The sequence below is a fragment of the Chiloscyllium plagiosum genome, unplaced genomic scaffold (assembly GCF_037043375.1).
Source record: "Chiloscyllium plagiosum isolate Xiang-an unplaced genomic scaffold, Cpla_swu_hap1 HiC_scaffold_51, whole genome shotgun sequence".
Lineage (NCBI taxonomy): Eukaryota > Metazoa > Chordata > Chondrichthyes > Orectolobiformes > Hemiscylliidae > Chiloscyllium > Chiloscyllium plagiosum.
Genome location: NW_028270189.1, coordinates 26,691,406 through 26,712,071, shown reverse-complemented (window position 1 = coordinate 26,712,071; position 20,666 = coordinate 26,691,406). Strand labels below are relative to the sequence as shown.

General features: G+C 44.7%; 1 long non-coding RNA gene across 1 annotated transcript in view; it reads left to right on the top strand.

Moving 5' to 3' along the window:
- The window catches only part of LOC148135074 (uncharacterized), a 41,902-nt gene extending 21,587 nt beyond the window's left edge, over positions 1–20,315 (top strand). The window contains exon 3 of the long non-coding RNA XR_015755546.1: positions 20,179–20,315. This is a non-coding gene — a long non-coding RNA (uncharacterized LOC148135074). The remainder of the gene's footprint in view (positions 1–20,178) is intronic.
- Positions 20,316–20,666: the final 351 nt, after the last annotated feature.

Genomic DNA, 20,666 nt, shown 5'->3' with positions numbered 1-20,666 from the left:
TACCCGTGTGCTGCCTGTACTGGAGAGTATGTGTAATGATGAACGTTTGAGGGAGCTAAGGCTTTTCTCATTGGAGTGAAGAAGGGTGAGGGGTGACTTGGCAGAAGTGAACAAGGTGATGAGAGTCTTGAAAGAGTGACTAGAGAGAGATATTTTTTACCCTCATATAAATAGTTATTTCAAGGGGGTATAAGTTTCGGGTGATTAGAGGATGGTTAAGGGGAGATTTCAGAGGTAGGTTCATTACATACAGAGTGGTGGCTGACTGGAATGCATTGCCAGCGGTGGTGGTAAAATTAGATGCATTAGGGTCATTTAATATATTTCTGGATAGGCACATGGATGATAATAAAATGAAGAGTATGGAAGTTAAAGTCATAGAGAGGTACAACATGGAAACAGACACTTCAGCCCAACCTGTCCATGCCGACCAGACATCCCAACCCAATCTAGTCCCACCTTCCAGCACCCGGCCCATATCCCTCCAAACCTCTACTATTCATATACCCATCCAAATACATCTTAAATGTTGCAATTGTACCAGTCTCCACCACATCCTCTGACAGCTCATTCCATACACGTACCACCCTCTGATGAAAAAGTTGCCCCTTAGGTCTCTTTGATATCTTTCCCCTTTCATCCATAACCTATGCCCTCTAGTTTTGGACTCCCCAACCCCAGGGAAAATACTTTGTCTATTTACCCTATCCATGCCCCTCATAATTTTGTAAACCTCTATAATGTCACCCCTCAGCCTCCGATGTTCCAGGGAAAACAGCCCCAGCCTGTTCGGCCTCTCCCTTTAGCTCAAATCCTTCAGCCCTGGCAACATCCTTGTAAATCTTTTCTGAACAATTTCAAGTTTCACAACATCCTTCCGATAGGATGGAAACCAAAATTGCACGCAATATTCCAACAGTGGCCTAACTAATATGTTGTACTGTCGCAACATGACCTCCCAACTCCTGTACTCAATACTCTGACCAAAAAAACGAAAGCATAACAAACGCCTTCTTCATTATCCTATCTATCTGCGACTCCACTTTCAAGGTGCTATGAACCTGCACCTCAAGGTCTCTTGGTTCACAAATACTCCCTACGACCTTACCATTAAGTGGATAAGTCCTGGGTAATAAGCTCAGATCAGTGTAAAAGGTTATGGAGATCAGGAGGAGCTAGTCAACTGGACAGAAAATGGGGCTTGATGGTAGGAGACAGAGGGTGGTGTGGGACATGCTGTTTTTCTGACTGGAGGCATATGACCAGCGGTGTAGTGGGTCCCCTGGTGTTTGTCATTTGGATAAATGGTTTGGATGGGAATATTGGTTTCCTGGTAAGTAAGTTTTTTAAGTGACACTGAAATTGGTGGTAAACTGGACAGTGATGACGGTTATCTGTGATACAACAGGATGAACAGTACTGCTGGGATACTGGGCTTAAGAATAGCAGATGGAGTTTAATTAGATAAATGTGAAGTGTTCCATTTTGGAGAAACAAACCAGGGTGGGACTTGTACAGTTATTGTTTGGGCACTGGGTAGTGTTGTCAGTCTGTGACCCAGGGATGCAGGTACACAGTTCTTTGAAAGTGGTGTCACAGGTAGACAGGCTGGTGAAGCAGGCCTTTGGTATGGTTACCTTCATTGGGCAGAACATTGAGAGTAGGAGTTGGGACGTCATGTATCTGTACAAGACATTGGTCAGGTCACCATAAAAGCGTTGTTGATCAGTGGGAAGAACTCATCTGGTTCACTGACCTCCTTTTGTGTAGAACATCTGACATTTTAACCTGGCCTGGCTAAAAAATGATTCCAGACCCATTGCAATATGGCTAACTCTGAGCTGTCCTCTGGGGAATTAGCAGTGACACCCACATCCCATGAATTTATAAATAAAAATACATATGTCCTTCCCTATCTCTGCAAACCCCTTCAGCTGCAGCAATCCGTACTGGCGTTGTAACACAGTGCAGGCCCTGACCACTCTCTATAACACTCTTACCACCTCCGGCACTTTCACCTCTCCCTGTTCCTTTTGTGACATTGAACCCTGACACTGATTCCCCTTCCCACTGCCCAACTCCTGCTAGCAGAACCTTTGCAATCCCTTTAACACGAACTGCTAACACTCTCTCACTGCAGGATTTTAAGTCCTTTTTGATGATCTTCTAATCCTCATAATCTAATATGATACATTTTGTCCTGAGTGAGGGGCCGGTGGGAATTTCTTGCTGAGGTTTTGTCTGTTTCAGTGGAATTTTCTTTTGTTGAGTGATTTACACTGTCCTTTCAAATGGTTTCCACTGTTCTTATACAGGCACATATTTCAGTTTGTTTCGCCTCTTTACCTTGGTCAGTTCTCATCACAACCCCATGTCATTGGCTGTTTTTGTTTCTAGTTGTAGCGTGTCCTTTCTGTGATTCACTTTAAAACTTTATATTTCTTTAAACTGCACTTTATCACAATTTCCCTGAGTGTCTCTCCAGGTGGCATTACTCATTCACTAAGTTTGATCGCACAACGATCGCTCTGAGATAGTTATGTCCCTAGCCAGTTGCACAATTTGTTATTCAAAGAAACAATGAAAAATGTTTCTCTGACCTACTCTTCCAATATCACTGTTGTCAGTGTGAATGTCCCAAATTATGGGAATATTGAAGTTTCCCAAAATTATCACAAAGTGTTTGTTAAAAAATTCCAAAGAGTTCCTGTTTAATGCAGTAATGAGCAATGGAATGCTGTTCTGTGTCTACAACTGTTCTGCTCCTTGTGTCCTTGGCAAATAGTAGCCAGAATTTACATTCAGACTAACTCTACTTCATGATCTGAGGTCAAATGATTTCTCTGCACTGCCTTTGTTATCCATTATTGTTAGCGTTACCCATTTTGCCTGAGTTTCCACAAAGTTGTGATCCACTGAATATTTATGTCCACCTTTTGTTCGTCCTGTAACCATGTCTCCCTGGTGTCTAAATTTATTTTATCTCCGTGTCACAAATCAATCTGTCTTATTGAAGAGAGTTAAAAATCACACAACACCAGGTTATAGTCCAAAAGGTTTTATTGGAAGCACACCAGCTTTCGGAACGATGCTCCTTCATCAGGTGATAGTGGAGGGCTCGATCGTAACACGGAATTTATAGCAAAAATTTACAGTGTGATGTAACTGACATTATACATTGAAAAATTGATTGCCTGTTAAGCCTTTCATCGATTAGAATACAGTGACAGTTTCACTTCGTTCATGTGTAAATCACAAAACATTTTTTAAGTTGCATTCTCAGGTTAGCTGTCAACAATGGTGATAGCTAGACAATATGTTGAAGGTGTTAGCCCCCTGTGTTCTCTGTCTATGCCCTGATGTTTAGATTGATTCTAATCTAAAAAGTGAGATAACAGACTTTTACATAAATTCATGCAGTTTTTGAGCTCAGGATTCTACATGAATGCATGCAGTTTTTGAGCAAAGTACAATGTAACTCTGCAATGACAAATTCACCCCACAAAATATGTGTGTGTCTGTGGGTCTTTGCCTGCCTGTGTGTGTCTGTCTGGGGTGGGGTTTGTGAGTGTCAGAAAGTGTGTGTGTAGTGAGTGCAGAGTGACTTAAGTCTGTGAGGGGGTGCATGTGTGAGTGTGGGGCTGTGTGTCTATAAGGGTGTCTGTGTAAGGGTGTGGGTGTCTGTGTGCGCGTTTGTCTGTACCTGTGTATGTGAGAGTGTGTGTGAGTAGGAATATCTGTGTGTGTGGAGTGCAATGGTGATCACATGTAATGTGACATGAATCCAATGTCCCGGTTGAGGCCCTCCCTATGGGTACCGAACTTAGCTATCAGCCTCTGCTCAGCCACTTTTTTCCCTGCTGCCTGTCCCGAAGTCCATCTTGGAGGATGATCACCTGAAGGTCCGATGCTGAATGTACTGGACCACTGAAGTGTTCTCCAACTGGGAGGGAACCCTCCTGTCTGTTGATTGTTATGCGGTGCCCATTCATCCGTTGTCGTAGCCTTTGCTTGGTTTCCCCAATGTACCATGCCTCCGGGCATCCTTATCTGCAACGTATAAGATAGACAACGTTGGCTGAGTCACATGAGTACTTGCCATGTACAAGGTGGGAGGTTTTCCCACGCATAATAGTGGTATCTGTATCCACAATCTGACACCTCTTGCAGGGTTGTAAGGAGTTGTCCTGAGGGCCATCCGCTTTATCCTCGATTACAACGTCTTCACTGTCCACTTTGCCACACTCCAGCCTTTCCAGCACATCACGCATGGCTATCAATGGTAAAAATATCTTTGCTAGGGGCTCCATAATATTCTGTGATATAATTAATCAGGTCCTGGGGCTTTCCATAGTTTTGTGTTTTAAAACCTTCTATAACATGCACTCTTTTCAAGTCATAGAGATATATAGCATGGAAATAGACCCTTCGGTCCAACTCGTCGATGCTGACCAGAAGATGTAAATAAATCCATCCCATTTACCAGCATTTGGCCCATGTACTTCTAAACCCTTATTATTCATATACCTATCCAAATATCTCTTAACTGTTGTATAGTATCAGTATCTGCTACTTTCTCTCTCAGCTCATTCCATACACATACCACCGTGTGCATAAAAAAAAAACTGTCCCTTCAGTGCCGTTTAAACATTTCCCCTTTAACCTATGGCCTCTAGTTTTGGACTCTCCAACCCCTGGGAAAATATCTTTTTGTTTACCCAATCCATATACCTCATGTTTATATAAACCTCTGTCAGGTCACCCCTCAGTCTGTGATGCTCCAGAGAATTTAACCCCAGCTTATTCAGCAACAACCCTGGCAACATCTTGTCAATCTTTTCCGAAGACTTTCAACTTTCACAACATCCTTCATATACCGGTGATACTGGAATTGCTGAGAACTCCAAATGTATTCTAACGTATTGCTCTTGTTCCCTGAGTTCCCCAATCTTTGTCCACAGTAAGTTCTGGAGTAAAAAATGTGTTTAAGGTCTTAGCCATATCCTGTGGTTCCACACACCAATGGTCTCATTGATCTTTAAGGGACACTATTTTGTCTCGAGTTATTCTTTTACTCTTAATATATATATATATATATATACACACACAATCACTTTTGGATTCTCCTTATCATTCTCTGCTGAGGCTATTTCATGTACCCTTTCTGCATTCCTGATTTCTACCCAAAGTGTATTCCTAAAGTCCCTGTGATCCTCAGGGATTCCCTTGATCCAGCTGGCTATACCTGACATGTGCTCCCTTTTCCTTGACCAGACCCTCAATAGACAGCCAGTGTTTCCTAATGCTGTCAGCATTGGCCTGCACACAAACAGGAACATGCTGGTGGTGATCGCTCAATTTATCTCACTTTTAAAATATTCTCACTTGCCAGACTTCCCTTTCCCTGCAAATAGTGGTATCTGTATTCCCAATCACCTTTTGAGAGTTCCAGGCTAATATTATCAAGATTAGTCTGGCCCCATTTTATAACTTGAACCTGTGGATCCGCCCTGTCCTTTTCCATCGCTAATTTTAGACTAATAGACTTGAGTCACTTTGGCAAAATGCTTTCCCACTCACACCTCAGTCCCTTTCCCTACCTTGTTTCCCAAGGGGAGGTCAGGTTTTGCCCCTTTCTCTTTTCAGGCCATTTACATATTGATTGGGAGTTTTCTGGAACACAATTACCAAATTCCTCCCTTGCAAACACTGAACACTGGCTGTCCCAGTCTAGGTTTGGAAAGTTTAAAAACCCCAACCATGACAGCCCTATTATTATGATTGATATTTGAGATCTCCTGATATGTTTGTTCCTCAGTCTGCCATGGATTATTCGGGGTCAGTAGGACAATCGTGTCAGAGTAATGACCCATTCTTATTTCTCAGTTCCACTAACATAGCGTCACTGGGTGATCCTACAGGAATATCCTCTCTAAATACTGATGTAATGATTCATGCAATCATTACCCACCAGCACACGTCCGCTCTTGCCTTCCCTTCGATGCTTCCTGTAGCATCTCCACCTTGAAACAATGAACTGCCAGTCCTGTCCCTCCATCAGCTTTGTTTTTGTAATAATTATAATATCCCAGTCCTATGTTCCAATCCATGCCCCGAGTTCATCTTCCTAAGCTGTCAGGCCCCTTGCATTGAAATAAATGCAGTTTAATCATCAGTTCCCCCCCTCCTATTTCCTGCTATGTTCTAGCCTGCCTTGTCTGCTGAAATTGCTGTCTTTAACTTGGGCACCAACCTTAATCTTCTTTCTGGCCTTATGACTGTTTAAGGTGCAGCACCCTGCCAGATTTGATTATATCCTCTCAAGCAGCTCTAACAATTCGCCCCATCAGGATGTGGGTCCCCCTCCTGCTCCCAGTTCAGGTGCATTCCCCACCCTGTCAACCTGTGCTGACACCTTCAGACATCCAGACACTTGCCCACCTGTGCTCCTCAGTTCTCCAGGAGGACCTACCCTTCATGATGCATATCCTTCGCTTGTGAGACTTCCCATACTGCATTACCTCACAGTGATCAGAAGTAAACTCCATCTGCCATTACTCAGAGTGTGTTCAACTCTGAGTATGACTAACTTCATCCAGTCTACCCAACCGTCCCTACCTCTAATTGTCGAGAGAATGCACAACTCTCCCTATTGCGTTAACCTCCTCCAGTCCCTCTCATGGACACCATCTATGTAAGCCTCTCCTGTTCCTGACTATATTTTCCTTCTGTTCCACTAAACCCTTGTGAACTTTGTGACCTAGTCCAATCTCTGCAGTGCTCTGTATAATCAGCCTCACTGTGCCTGGAACCTGGCTTCAATTCTAGCCTTGGCCAACTGTGTGGACTTTGCATGTTCTCCCCCTGACTGTGTGGGTTTCTTCCGGGTGCTCTGGTTTCCTGCCATAGCCCAACATTTTAACGATACGTGGATTGGCCATCATAAATTGACTGTAGTATTCAGGCAAGTGTAGTTTAGGTGAGTTCACCATGAGGAATGCAGTGTTTATTAGACAGGGAGAGGGATGGGTCTGGTTATGATGCTCTTTAGAGGGTTGGTGTGGACTTGTTGAGCCGAATGGCCTGTTTCCATACTGGAGATTCTATTCAGGTTATTGTCCAGTCCTGTCAACCATTCCTGTCTCTTGAACCTTGCCTCATCCCCAATACTCTCCATATATGTATAATCTCCAACAGTTTCTAAAACATTCCTTGGCGATGTAAGCTTCTCCAGTCTTTACAAAGATCGATATGACTGTCACATCTTCCTGCTCTTAGAACCCTCTCTACACTATTGTCATTCGTTACAGCACTCCCATCTTGAAACCCCTCAAAACATGTATATCTATGTAAACTCATCTGGACTATCTATACTTACTTTTGGCAATCCCGTTCTGAGACTTTCTCTATATCAAAAAATTCATTAAGTGTAGATAACCCTTATTGCTGTAACCTCCCTTCAGTCTTACAGCACTGAGGACATGTAGAACCTCTTTTCAAACAGACAGCCATCTCTGTGTCTGTAATTTCCTCCACTCCCCATGATACATTCTGTCTGAGCTCCTCTGTAGTCCATTAAACACTCTTTAACACTCTCTGTATCAGTGTAACCTTCACCAAAAACACAACCTTCTCTATCTGTGTAAATCCCTTTGCCGGTCCGTATCCCTCTAAGCTCCGTCTAACAATACAACCCTCCATGTTTGTGTATTCACCTTCAGTCCCTACTTCCCTCCCTATCTGTGTAACCTTCTCCATGCATTTTTGCTACAGTCTCTTCAACTGTCCCTGTCAGTGTAATATCTTCCAGTCCCGAAAACTCCCCTCTCTTTAACTTTCTCAGGCCTCACAAACCTCACTATCTGTGACCTACTCCTGTCGGAGAACCCTCCCTGTGTAAACTGCTCCAACTCTTCAACTCTCCATAAGCTCCTGCAGCTCTTATGGCCCTCCTTATCTACCAAACCTCTTCCAGTCCCTAAAACGCCATCAGTCTGTGGAGACTGTACCACCATCCCTATCTGTGTTATCCTCTCAGGTCCCTGCAACATTCCTGATCTGTAGATCCCACTCCAATGCCTGTGTCTCTCCCGATCCTGTTCTTGCAAGACTCATTAACAATGTAACATTCTCCCGTCACTATTACCCCCCCCCCTGTCAATGTGAGCTCCTCCTGTATCTCCAAACATTTACTCTTCTCCATAACATTCTCCAGCTCTTACTCCCATCTGTGTGAACATCACTCTCCACTCGAACCCTCCCTACCACAGGAACTTCCTTCTGTTTGTGCTATGCTCCCTTATCTGTGAAACTGTCTCCAACCACTCTCTCAAAAAACAATCCAGATTCCACAGCCTCCATGTCTAAATAACCCCCAGAACCTAAGCCTTCCTATTATCTATAAATATCTTCAGTCACGATGACCCTCCATATCTCTGTGTGTTCCGCCAGATGATACAAACCTCTTTTTCTCTGTAATCTGCTCAGCTCCCTGAAACATTCCCTGTCCTACAAACATCCTTATTCCTGTAAACTTTTCTATCCCTCACAACATTCCCAACTCCATGAACCCGTCAGCCCTACAGATCTCCACATTTCTGTAACCTCCTGTTTGTCTATGGTCCTCCCTCCCTGTGAAATCACCTCCAGTCCCCACATCCCTCCCAATCTGGGTTCTCTGCTCCAGATCAGACCATTGTTGTCTCTGTGAACACCTCCGCCTCTGACAACTCTTCCCATTTGTGTAACCTCGTTCAGACCCATACTCTCCAGCTTCCTGAATCCTCTTCCTGCCTTGCAAACAAAACCATGTTTATGTAACAACCTCCAGTGCTTAAACCTCCCCGACTCAGTAACCTCTTGCAGTCCTAACAAAGCACCTAAACTGTGAAACCTCTCATTTCCCTACAATCCTCCCTCCCTCCCTCCCTCCTCAAATTCCTTCATCACCATGAAACCTCACAATTACTGAAGCCTCCTTTTGGCATTGCAACCCTCCTAATGTTTGCATAATCCTCCTGTCCTGATATTCCTCTCTATCTCTGGAACCCCCACCACCCTCCAGTGCCCTTCTGGCGAAACTGGCAGAGGAGAGAAGATTTGTAGCGTATGGACCATATTACGGAGGTAGAATTCTGGAAATTACAGATTTGGTTTAATGTTTGTGGCGTGCAGATTATTGGCGAGGACTCGAAAGAAAGGATTTATGACTACTTGGAAAACCATAGTTAAATTAGAGACAGCATGGGTTTGTGAGGGGTCAGGTCATGCCTCACAAACCTTATTGAATTCTTTGAGGATATGACAGAATATATTGATGTTCATTCATAAAAGAAGGATGATTGGGATACAGGGAAATCTGTCTGTCTGGATACAAGATCGGATGGCCCAGAGAAGACAGAGTATGTCGGCATATGGACAGTATTGAGTCTGGAGCTCAGTGACCAGTGGTGTTCAGCTCTGGGACTCTGCTCTTTGCGAGTTTTGTAAATGACTTGGATGTGGATGTTGGAGCGTGGATTAGTAAGTTTGCAAATCACACCAAGGTTGGTGGAGTCGTGGGTAATGTTGTAGGTTGCTATGAGACATTGACAGGACGCAGAGCTGGGCTGGAAGTGGCAGATGGAGTTCAATCTGGAAAAGTGTGAAGTGATTCATTCTGGAAGGTCGAACCTGAATATAGAATACAGCGTTAAAAGGCAAAATACTTGGCATTGTGGAGGAACAGAGAGATCATGGAGTCCATGTCCATCAATCCCTCAAAGTTGCCACGCACGTTGATAGGGTTGCTAAAAAGTCATATTTTGTGTTGGCTTTCCTTAGCAAGGGGATTGATTTCAAGAGTCGTGAGGTTTAACTGCATCTTTATATCGTCCTGGTGAGACCACACTTGGAATGTTGTGTTCAGTTCTGGTCCCCTCTTTACAGGAAGGATGTGCAAGTTTTAGAGAGCGCACAAAGGAGATTTACCAGGATGCTGCCTGGAATGGTGGGCATTTCTTATGGAGAAAGTTTGAGGGAGCTAAGGCTTTTCTCATTCGAGTGAAGAAGGGGGTGGAGAGACTTGGTAGAGGTGAACAAGGTGATGAGAGGCACAGAAAGAGTGAATAGTGAGAGACTTTTTCTCCTATGGCATAAATGGCAATTACAAGGCGGCATAATTTTAAGCTGATAGGAAGATGGATAAGAGGATAGAGAATGGTAGGTGGTTGGATGGACTGCCAATGGTGGTAGTAAAATTAGACACATTTGGGACATTTAATAGACTCTTGGATAGACACATAGATAGTAGTAAAATGAAGGGTATGTAGGTTAGTTTGATCTTACAGTCGGATAAAAGGTTGGCATAGCATCATGGCCGAAGGGTCTTGGGCTGAACTGTTCTGTGTTCTACGTTCTATGTGGTAAACTGGGTAATAAGCTCAGATCAGTGTAAAAGGATATAGTATTCAGGAGGAGCTCGTGAACTGGATACAAAATTTGCTTGATTGTAGGAGACAGAGGGTGATGGGAGACATGTTTTTTCTGACTGGAGGTATGTGACCAGTGGGTTCCCTGTTGTTTGTCATTTGGATAAATAGTTTGGATGGGAATATTGGTTTCCAGGTAAGTAAGGTTTTTGGGTGTCACTGAAATTGGTGGTAAAGTGGACAGTGAAGAAAGTTCTCTATGATACAACAGGATGAACAGTACTGCTGGGATAGTGGGCTGAAGAATAGCAGATGGAGTTTAATTAGATAAATATGAAGTATTCCATTTTGGTGAAACAAACTAGGGTGGGACTTGTACAGTTAATGTTCAGGCATTGGGTAGTGTTATCAATCTGAGACCCAGGGATGCAGGTACACAGTTCTTTGAATGCGGTATCACAGGTAGACAGGCTGGTGAAGCAGGCGTTTGGGGTGGTTACCTTCATTGGGGAGAGCATTGAGAGTAAGAGCTGGGATGTCATGTTGTATCTGTAAAAGACATTGGTGGGGCCACCATAAAAAACATTGTTGATCAGGAGGAAGAACTCCTCTAGTCACTTACTTCCTTTAAGGAAGGGCATTAAATATTCTACCATGGTCTGGCCAACTTTTGACTCCAGACCCACAGCAATATGGCTGACTCTGAGCTAGCCCTGGGTATTTAGCAGTTGGATCAAAGAATGTTAGTCCAGGCAGTGACACCCACATCCCATGAATGAATAAATAAAAATACATTTGTCACTCCCTACCTCTGCAAGCCCTTCCAGCTGCAGCAATCCATACTGGCTTTGTAACACCGTTCAGGCCCTGACCACTGTCTGTAACACTCTCACCACCTCCAGTACCTTCACCTCTCCCTGTTCCTATTGTGTCAATAAACCCTGACCATGGTTCCCCTTCCCACCGCCCTCCTTATGCGAGCAGACCCATTGAAATCTATTTAACATTTACTCCTAAAACACTCTCTCACTTCAGGATTTTAAGTACTTTTTGGGGATCTTCTCAGCCTAATAATCTAGTATGATCCCTTTTGTCCTGAGTGCGGGACCAGTGGGGATTTCTTGCTGAGGTTTATACTGTTTCAATGGAATATCCTTCTGGTGAGTGTTTTACACTGTTCCTCCAAATGTTTTCTGCTGTTCATTTACAGACACATGTCTCAGTCTGTTTAGCCTGTTTACCTTGGGCATTTCTCCTCTCACACACATGTAATTGGCTATTTTTGTCTCGAGTTGTAGCTTGTCCTCTGCGAATCACTTTAAAACTTCATATTTATTTAAACTGCATTTTATCACAATTTCCAGAAGGATCTCTCCCGGTGACATGACTCATTCACTAAGTTTCATCACAAGGTCGCTCTGCGATAGTTATGTCCCTCGTCAGTTGCACAATGCGTTTTTCAAAGAAACACTGAAAAAAATTAACCGAAGTCCTATTCCAATATCAATGTTGACCGTGTGTTGTCTCAGATTATATGAATATTGAAGTTTTCCAAAATTATCGCAATGCCTTTGTTAAAAAAATCCATTGAGTCCCTGTGTAATGCAACGATGAGCAATGGAATACTGTTCAGTGGCAAAAACTGTTCTGCTGCTGGTGTCCTTGGCAAGTAGTAATTTACATTCAGGCTGACTCGACTTCATGATCTGCAGCCAAATGCTTTCTCTGTAATGCCTTTGTTATCCATCATTTTTAGTGTTACCCATTTTTCCTGAGTTTCCGCAAGAACCATTGAATATTTTTGTTCACCCTGTATCCATGTCTCCCTGGTGTCTAAATCTCTTTTATCTCTGTGTCACAAATCCATCTACCTTATGACAGTGACGTTGTCCATTAAAAAAAACATAACTTACTCTTTCCCACAATTTTCTGTTACAAATCTTTTCGCTGATGTACAATTTTAGTTAAACGCTGTCCCATCCTGTACCTTTCTGCTTGTCTTCAGCCACATCCCCATGCTGTTCCATTGCTTCACCTTTTCTCTTTGGATTTGGAAAGCTCCTTTCACTTGGACCCTGTCGCTGCATCCTCTCTGTCAGTTTAAAGCCCTGTCCATAAACCTACTGACATGATCGGCCAGGACACTGGACCCAGCAGGGTTCCAGTGGGACCATCCTCATGGATTATTTATTAAATCAGGTCTGGGATGTGGGTGTCTCTGGCTGAGCAGCCTTTCTTGCCCAGTCCTAGCTGCCCTTGAACTGAGTAACTTGCTTGGCCTTTGAAGAGGGTAATTGGGAGGCAAATACTTTGCTGTGGCTATGTCGTGCAGACCACGTGAGGATGGGTAGATGTCCTTCTCTGAATGACATAGCCGCCTGAGATACTTGCGGCAGTGTTTGTGCAGTGTGTCCAAGAAGCTTTTCTAACTCAGTATGTAGATTGCCCGACCAGAGGGGAGGCCATATTGGATTTGGTACTTGGTAACGAACCGGGACAAGTGATGGGCTTGTTAGTGGGTGAACATTTTGGTGATCGTGACCACAATTCTGTGACTTTCACCTTGGTTATGGAGAGAGATAGGTGCGTGCAACAGGGTAGGTTTTACAATTAGGGGAAGGGTAAATACGATGCTGTAAGACAGGATCTGAGGAGCATAGGTTGGGAGCATAGGCTGTCAGGGAAGGATGTCGTGGAAATATGGAACTTTTTTCAGGGAACAGATACGACGTGTCCTTGATATGCATGTACCTGTCAGGCAGGGAAGAGATGGTCGTGTGAGGGAACCTTGGTTGACGAGGGAGGTTGAATGTCTTGAAAAGAGGAAGAAGGAAGCTTACATAAGGTTGAGGAAACAAGGTGCAGACAGAGTGTTGGAGGGTTACAGGTTAGCCAGAAGGGAGCTGAAGAAAGGGATTAGGAGAGCTAAGAGAGGGCATGAAAAATCTTTGGCGGGGAGGATCAAGGATAACCAAAAGGCATGTTATGCGTATGTGAGAAACATGAGAACGAGGGTAGGTCCGATCAAGGACAGTAGTGGGAGACTGTGTATTGAGTCGGAAGAGATAGGAGAGGTCTTGAATGAGTACGTTTCTTCAGTATTTACAAATGAGAGGGACCATATTGTTGAAGAAGAGAGTGTGAAACGGACTGGTAAGCTAGAAGAGATACTTGTTCGGAAGGAAGATTTGTTGGGCATTTTGAAAAACTTGAGGATAGACAAGTCCAACGGGCCTGACTGGATTATGTGGGAAGCAAGAGAGGAAATTGCAGAGCCGTTGGCAATGATCTTTTCGTCTTCACTGTCAACGGGGGTGGTACCAGGGGACTGGAGAGTGGCGAATGTTGTGCCCCTGTTCAAAACAGGGAATAGGGATAACCCCGGGAATTACAGGCCAGTTGGTCTTACTTCGATAGTAGGCAAAGTAATGGAAAGGGTACTGAGGGATAGGATCTATGAGTATCTGGAAAGACACTGCTTGATTAGGGACAGACAGCACGGATTTGTGACGGGTAGGCCTTGCCTTACAAGTCTTATTGAATTCTTTGAGGAGGTGACCAAGCATGTGGATGAGGGTAGAGCAGTGGATGTAGTGTACATGGATTTTAGAAAGACATTTGATAAGGTTCCCCATGGAAGGCTCATGCGGAAAGTCAGGAGCCATGGAATAGAGGGAAATTTGGCCAGTTGGATAGAAAACTGGCTAACCGGTTGAAGTCAGAGAGTGGTGGTAGATGTTAATTATTCAGCCTGGACCCCAGTTACAAGTAGAGTTCCGCAGGGATCAGTTCTGGGTCCTCTGCTGTTTGTAATTTTTATTAATGACTTGGAAGAGGGAGTCGATGGGTGGGTCAGTAAATTTGCAGATGATACGAAGATTGGTGGAGTTGTGGATAGTGAGGACGGCTGTTGTCTGCTGCAACGGACTTAGATATGATGCAGAGCTGGGCTGAGGAGTGGCAGATGGAGTTCAACCCTGTCAAGTGTCCATTTTGGAAGGACAAATAAGAATGCAGAATACAGGTTAACGGTAGGATTCTTAGTGAGGTGGAGGAACAGAGGGATCTTGGGATCTATGTTCATAGTTCTTAGAAAGTTACCACTCAGGTGGTTAGAGCTTGTAAGAAGGTCTATGGTGTATTAGCGTTCATTAGCAGAGGGATTGAATTCAAGAGTCGTGAAGTGATGTTGCAGCTGTACAGGACCTTGGTTAGGCCACATTTGGAGTATTGTGTACAGTTCTGGTCGTCTCACTTTAGGAAAAATGTGGAAGCGTTGGAGAGGGTGCAGAGAAGATTTACCAGAATGTTGCCTCGAATGGAGAACAGGTCGTCCGAGGATAGGTTGAGAGTGCTAGGCCTTTTTTCATTGGAACGGCGAAGGATGAGGGGTGAATGATAGAGGTTTATAAGATGATCAGAGGAACAGATAAAGTACACAGTCAGAAACTTTTTCCCCGGGTACAACAGAGTGTTACAAGGGGACATAAATTTAAGGTGAAGGGTGGAAGGTATGGGGGGATTTCAGGGGTAGGTTCTTTACCCGGAGAGTGGTGGGGGCATGGAATGTGCTGCCTGTGGGAGTGGCAGAGTCAGAATCATTGGCGACCTTTAAGCGGAAATTGGACAGGTACATGGGTGGGTGCTTAAGCTAGGACAAATGTTCGGCACATCGTAGGCCGAAGGGCCAGTTCTGTGATGTATTGATCTATGTTTTATCTATGTTCTATACATTTCATTGGGCACTGGGGAGTTCTCCACCTTTATGCCTGTGAAAACATTTAATATCTCCTCTTTATTGATCTTAACATGTTCTGGAACCTCACCATCCCAACTGAAATCCCCGGCTACAATGCCTTTCTCCTGTGAATACAGATGGGAAGTATTCATTGAAGATCTCACCTGCTTTCTCTGGCTCCATGCACAGATTGTCCCTTTGGTTTCTCACAGGCCTTCCTCTTTCACTGGGAATCCTCTTACTCTCACGATGCTGATAAAATACATGTGGCTTTTCCGCAATCGTATCTGCCAAATATATTTCATGACCATTTATTGTCCCTCATTTTCCACAATTCCCTTGCACTCCCTATACTTGTGAAGGGCTTCACCTCATTTTATTGCACTGTATTTTATTTATCAAACTCACGATATCACTTGATCAGTATTCCCTGGACTTGCTGCCTTTACTATTCACTCTTCAAGGAGCACACTGGCCCTGCGTTCTCACTGCATCCCTTTAAAATACTCCCACTTTCCTAACATGGACCCAACTGCAGGGAGTTCCTCCCTGTCTCTGTTTGCCAGATCCTCTGTAATGATCGCAATACTGATGGGAGACTCAGTTGTGAGGGGAACAGACAGGAGACTGTGTGGCTGCAGAAGTGACCCCGGGATGATGTGCTGCCTCCCAGGTACCAGGGTCAAGGATGTCTCTGAGCGGTTACTGAATATTCTGAAGGGGAGGGTGAACAGCCAGAGGTCATTGTGCACATCGGTCCATATGACAGAGGTAGACAATGGGATGGGGTCCTGTGAAATGAGTACAGGGAGTTAGGTGAGAAGTTAAAAAAGCAGGATATTGACGTTAATGATCTCCAGATTACTCCCAGTGCCAAGTGCCAGTGAGGATAGAAATAGAAATATAGGCCGGATGGATGTGTGTCTGAGGAGCTGGTGTAGGGGGCAGAGTTTTCAGTTCTTGGGTCATTGGGATCTCTTCTCGGGTAGAGGTGACCTGTACAAAGGGGATCGTTTGCACTTGAAGCAGAGGGGCACCAGTATCCCAGGAAGGAGATTTCCTAGCGTTACCCAGGAGGATTTAAACTAGTTTGGCAGGGAGTTGTGACTCTGAGTAAGAGAGGGTCAATCGAAAAGTCAGCAGAAATACATCAGCCATCAAGAGCAATCTACCTATTCTGGATATCCAGGGGCACAATCGAGGGAGGGAAAAGACATCTGGTTTCAATACACGAGCCCTGACTGGTAAGGCAGACGAGCTCAGACCATGGATTAGCTCTGGGGACTGGGATATTATAGCCATAACAGAAACATGTCCGAGAGAAGGGCAGGACTGGCAGCTCAGTGTGCCAGGCTACAGAAAGTACAGGCGTGACAGAAGGACAAGTAAGTGACGAGGGGGAGTTGTCCTTTTGATTAGGAAGGACATAATAACAGTGCTTCCAGTCAATACTGTTAAGCAGTCATCAAATGAGGCCATATATATATAAAAGTTAGAAACAAAAAGGGGATGGTCAGTCTGCTGGGATCATGTTCTACACCCTCAACTAGCCAGCGGATATTAGATTAGATTACTTACAGTGTGGCCCTTCGGCCCAACAAGTCCACACTGACCCGCCGAAGCGCAACCCACCCATACCCCTACATTTACCCCTTTAACCTAACACTACGGGCAATTTAGCGTGGCCAATTCACCTGACCCGCACATCTTTGTGACTGTGGGAGGAAACCGGAGCACCCGGAGGAAACCCACGCAGACACGGGGAGAATGTGCAAACTCCACACAGTCAGTCGCCTGAGTCGGGAATTGAACCCGGGTCTCTGGCGCTGTGAGGCAGCAGTGCTAACCACTGCGCCACCGTGCCGCCCACAAGAGAAGAGAAAAATGTGTAGTGAGTTTGCAGGTACGTATAAAAATAATGGATTAGGATTGGTTGGAGATTTTAACTTCCCCTGTATTGACTGGGTCACACAGAGTGTAAAAGGCCCGTACTGAGTGGAATTTGTCAAATGTGTTCCAGAAAGTTTCCTAAATTAAGACGAAGAGGGCTCTATGCTACTCAGGCGGATGCAGCACGAAACCTCTCCTCAGAAACCGAAGTCAGGCAACTGACTGAAGTATCAGTCGGAGAGCACATTGCGTCCAGTGACCACAACTGTCTTTGGTTTAACATATGGAAAAAGATCTGCCGGGTTGACAGATTTAGGTCTTAAATTGGAACTGGGCCAAAATTGGGTCCCTTCAGCGAAGGTAAAAATCACACAACACCAGGCTATAGTCCTGATGGTTTACAGAGGAACCTCGATTATCTGAACGAGATGGGCGGGCACTATTTCGTTCGGATAATTGATTATTCGGTTAATCGATTCAATACCTTTCCTCTGGGACTCGGCGTTTTCAGTCCAGTCTGCTCCCTGTTCAGGTGATTAGGCAGCAGCAAGCTATGAGCAAGCCCCCACACCCTGACAGCCCCCCAAAACACACGCCACTCGCCTCCAAACCCATCCAACTCTGCCCCCACCCGCCCCTCAATGTTGTCCCGCCATCTGCCGCAAACCCACCCAACAGCGACCCCCAAAACCGTCCGATGCAACCTTCCACCCGCTGCCTGCCCCCACCTCCCAAACACGTCCGACATCACCCTCAGCCCGTCCCCAAACCCGTCCAACACCGCCCCCCATCCACCACACCCAGCGTCTAATCCATATCCATGCCCGTGCCCCCGTAAGTGTTACACATTTAAGCGGATAGTGAAGAAGGTGTTTGGTATTCTTTCCTTTATTGGTCAGAGCATTGATTATAGGAGTTTGGAGGTCATGTTGCCGCTGTACAGCACACTGGTTAGGGCACTTTTGGAATATTGCATGCAGTTCTGGTCTTTTTCCTATTGGAAGGATGTTGTGAAGTTTGAAAGTGTTTAGAAAAGTTTAAAGGATGTTGCCAGGATTGGAGGTTTTGAGTTATCAGGAGAGGCTGAAACGACTGGGACTGTTTTCCTTGGAGCGTCAGAGGCTAAGGGGTGACATTCTTGAGGTTTACAAAATCATGAGGGGCATGGATAGGATAAACAGACAAGGTCTTTTCCCTGGGGTGGTGGAGACCAGAGCTGGAAGGCATAGGTTTAGGGAGAGAGATGAAAGATTTAAAAGGGACCTAAGGGGCAACCTTTTCACGCAGAGTGTGGTTATGTAGGGAATGTACTGCCAGAGGAAGTGGTGGAGTCTGGTACAATTGCAGTATTCAAAAAGCATCTGGATTGGTACATGAATAAAAAGGGTTTATTGGGATATGGGCCAAGTGCTAGCAGACGGAACGAGATTCGGAAAGGATATCTGGACGGCGTGGACGAGTTGGACCGAAGGGTCCGTTTATGTGTTGTACGTCTCTCGGTCTCTCTGGCTCTAAATGTTTTCCACTGTTCATTTACAGACTGACATTTGAGTCTGTTTCCCCTGTTTACCTTAGTCAGTTCTCTCTCATAGTCATGTAATTAGCATTGTTACTGATGCTCGGGTGCTTTCTGGTCAATTTAAAATGTCATAATCTCTTTGAATTCCAGTATAATGTCTTGGAGGATCTCGATGTGAAGTTACTCATTCACTCAGCTTCATCACCCAATGGTCGATCTGAGGTAGCTACATCCCTAGCCATTTGCACAATGTGTCATTCAAAGAAACACTGACAAAAGCATTCAAGGAGGATCTCGGATAATATCAGATTTGCCAATGTGTCTGTCCCAAATTATACAAAGATTTAAGTCTCCAAAAATTATCTCACCACCTTTGCTACAATTTCTAATGAATTCCTGTTTCATGCAGGGATGAGCAATGAAATACTGCAAGGCAGTATAAAAACTGTTCTCCTGCTTGTGTTTTTGACACATAGCACCCAGAATCTGCATTCAGGCTGATTCAGCTGCATAGTCTGAGGCCAAATGCTTTCTCTGTAATACCTTTGTTATCCATTAGTGTCAGGGTTCCCATCTTGCTTTTCCATTCTGCCTGAGATCCTGTAAGGTTGTTTACTGTTGAATATTTATGTTCCACCTTTTGTTCAACTTGTAATCGCGTCTGTCTGGTGACTAAGTCTCATTTATCTCTGTGTCACAAGTCTATTACCTTATTGTAGATGCTTTGTTCATTCCGAAAAAAAAGCAACATTGTAATTTCCTCTTCCCCACAATGTCCTGTCACAAACCGATTCATTGATGTACAGTTTTAGTTAAACTTTGTCCCATCCTGTTCTTTTCTCCTTGTCTTCAGCCACATCCCCATGCTGTTCCGAGGCTTCACATTTTCTCTTTGGATTTGGAAAGCTGGTTTTACCTGAACCCTGTCCCTGCATCCTCTCTGTCAGTTTAAAGACCTGTCCATAAACCTACAGACAGGATTGGCCAGGACACTGCTCCCAGCAGTGTTGATTTTAAATCACTTGTGAGATATTGTTGTCTCTGGCTGGCCAGCATCGCATGCCCACCCTGACCAGCCTTAGAGCTGAGTGGCTTGACAGACCATTACAGAGGGTATTTGAGCGTCAATCCTATTGCTCTGGGTCTGGATTCATATGTAGGCCAGACTGACAGCCTATGACAGATTTCCTTACTTAAAGGGTACTAAGTAGTCAGATGGGTGTCTTTGCTACCGGCATTAAATTCTGGCTGAACAGACGAGTGAGAGTAACCCAAGGCCATTGCCTGGCCCACTGATAGCTCCCTCATCCCTGAGTACTGATCCCAGTGCACCTTCTTTGTGACCGTGGTTTGATCGTGATGCCTCCCTGCATTCTGGTGATATCACTCGGTATGACTCCATGTGGTATCTGTCACTGGGAGGGTCTAATTGCTGCCAGTGACTGCACCTTTTGCAGCTACTCCAGATCCTGAGCCAACAGAATTCTCCACTCCAGGGAGACACAGCAGTACAGGCCAGGGATGGAGACTGGGATTTTCCAGATCTCTATGGGACACGGCGCCATTCTTCATGTGTAATCCTCACTGCATCAGTCTGATTTCCCATTCTATTCATTTCTCAGGATGATCCAGGTAATGATTACAGACGCTTACAACAGACTTCACAAATACAGACAAGAAATTGCGCGCCAAAAGTCGTGAATTTCAAAAACCCTGAATCAGGAATGGACCCAGACCATAGAACGGGCTGTCACCATAGGACAGAACAGGACCACACACCGCAAAAAAAGGCACTAAAAGAAAAAATGGCCAAACTAACACACAACAAAGAGGACACCACAACACACACCTGGGTTAAAAACCTATCCCACAGACAGCTCACAGACACGGAAAGAACAATACTGGCCAAGGGACTCAACTACAACCACAGGGACGCCAAGACAGCAGACTTCCTAGCAGCACTAGAATGCACACTCGGGAACAGTGGACTGACAGAAGAGACACAACAAATAGTGAGGCAAAGTATCGTACCTCTGATAACAAGGAAAAGACAAACACATAACCTCAACACAAAGGAGAGGAAAGCACTAAAATCACTAAAAAACGGTAA